We start from the raw sequence: 2451 nt of genomic DNA on the forward strand, positions 1-2451 counted from the left end.
GCTGAAGGGTATCTTGGGCTCAACTTGGAGCACTGTGTTTATTTCCACTCCAATACACGATTCACACCAACAAACCAGATCCAAACCAGTCCTGCCTCTCATTGCCTCTCCAAGGCCACCAAGGCCAGGCTGAGCCCCTCCTGGGAATATTCCAGAGCAAGTGAAGAAAGGAACAGTGCCTCTTGCAGTGGCCCTCAGGGCTGCTTCTCTATGAGGTATTCTGAGTGAGGTTCACATGACTGTGATTATGGAAAAGAAAGGAACCCCATCCAAGATGCTGGCTGTGTGCCTAGGCCCTCACAAATGTGGAGAGATGTGTTGATATGTCTGAGATAGGTAAGTGTTGGTAAATGTGCTTCTCAAGGTATTGTGAATTAAATCCAGGGCTAAGGTTTTAATACCCATCACTTCCTTCAAGTGTAGTGCTAATGCATTTCTTGTGGGAAGCCGCAACCCGCTTGGGACACCTTTCACTAGATGCAGGAAGTAAGAATGCATGGAGAATGAACGATGTCAGTGGAAAACCCTGGTTGTGGGATTGCTTGCACTGAGTGTACCTGACCTTATGCAGTACTCCGGTCTTTTGACCGGAATGGATGCCTCCAGGTGTTTACCCTACTGCTTGGCGATATTCTGTTATCTACCTGTTGGAATGTACCCTTTTGCTCTGTTCCCTTAAGCTAGCAGGCCCAGGACAATCTGACTGTATAAAGTGTGGAGCTGGGCTCAGATGTAGCTCAGTGGCAAAGTGCTTGACTAGCAAGTGCAGTGTCCTGGGTTCAACCCCCAGTAACAACCACCACAACAACACAAAGTGGAGTAGTGAAAACATCTTCAGCTGAACTCACTCCTTTCCCCATAGTGGTATTGGAATATGTATTATTTAGTGTTAAAATGTTAAATAGGATTTTATGGGTGCATGGGTATTTCTTTATCAGACGCCCTGGTATCTGCTGGCTGGAACTGGCAAATTCTGAAGAACCTGAGATATTTTGCTTGGTGAGTTGTGGGTTGTTTTACTCACTATTGTTCTCTTGAAAATCAGAACATACCTTCATTTCTAATTATAAAAGTGAAAATCCCAGTGCAGAACTCCATGAAATAGAGAAATGTCACTCCTGGAGTGACTCAGAGTCTCTTATGGTCATCCCTGGTATCCATAAAGATCATTGAGTATCAGATCAAAGGCTACTCTGTTCTCTTCTGGAAAATGCCTACTACTACATATTATCTACACACATCCTCTCACATGCATTAAATCAGCTCTAGATGGCTTATAATGCCTAATTCAATGTCAATAACTATGTAAAATAATTCCTGTGCGGTGTTAGGAAATAATAATAGAAGAAACATAAAGAAACTTTTTTCTTTTAGTATTTCCAACCTGGGGTTGACTGAGTTGGTGATGTGAAGTCCATGGATATGAAGGCCAACACTCACTCCATTTTTTTTTTTTTAATTTGTCGGTAGTAGAGCTTGAACTCTGGGCCTGGATGCTGTCCCTGAGCTCATTAGCTCAAGGTTACTGCCCTATCCCTTGAGCCACAGCACCACTTTAGTGCCTGAGCTGGCTTTGAATCATGATCCTCAGATCTCAGACTCATGAGTAACTAGGATTACAGGTGTGAGCCACCGCACCTGGCTCTCATTCCATTTTTATTTACATGGCATCTTCTAAAAACATATTTGGGATCATATTGGGACATATAACTTGATTTTAATTTTGATTTTTTGGCCAGTACTGGGTTTGACTCAAGGTTTTGCACTTGCTATTACTTGAGTCATACCTATTTTGCTGGCTATTTTGGAGCTGGGGTCTTTTGGAATTTCCAGCCCAGGTTGCCTTCACACTGATCCTTAGATCTCAGCCTCCTGAGTGGGCATGAGTCATTTGTACCCAGTTTCAAATGTTATTTATTTATTTATTTATTTATGCCAGTCCTGGGGCTTGAACTCAGGGCTTGGTCACTGTCCTTGGACACTTTTTACTCAAGGCTAGGGCTCTGCCACGTGAGCTACAGTGCCACTACTAGCTTTTTCTCTCTCTGTATGTGTGTGTGTGTGTGTGTGTGTGTGTGTGTGTGTGTGTGTGTGTGTGTGTGTGTGTATGGGGTGGGTGGTTATGGGGCTTGAACTCTGGGCCTGGGCGCTATCCCTGAGCTCTTCAGCTCAAGGCTTCTGCCCTACCCCTTGAGCCACAACCCCACTTCCCTCAAATGTATATATTTTTTTTAACTCTAGGTATATAGAGAGTAAGGATCAAACACTAGAGGATCTGCCTAGCAAACAGGCCCTGAGTTCAGAACTTTGTGTGTGTGTGTGTGTGTGTGTGTGTGTGTGTGTGTGTGTGTGTGTGTGTGTGAATGAGAGGCTATAGAATGTTAACAGGACATTAGTGGTGTTTGGGGGTTTTTTTTTTTGTTTTTTTTTTTTTTGTTTTTTTTTCCAGTC

Source organism: Megascapheus bottae, chromosome 9 (assembly GCF_031878675.1).
Source record: "Megascapheus bottae isolate mThoBot1 chromosome 9, mThoBot2.hap1, whole genome shotgun sequence".
NCBI lineage: Eukaryota > Metazoa > Chordata > Mammalia > Rodentia > Geomyidae > Megascapheus > Megascapheus bottae.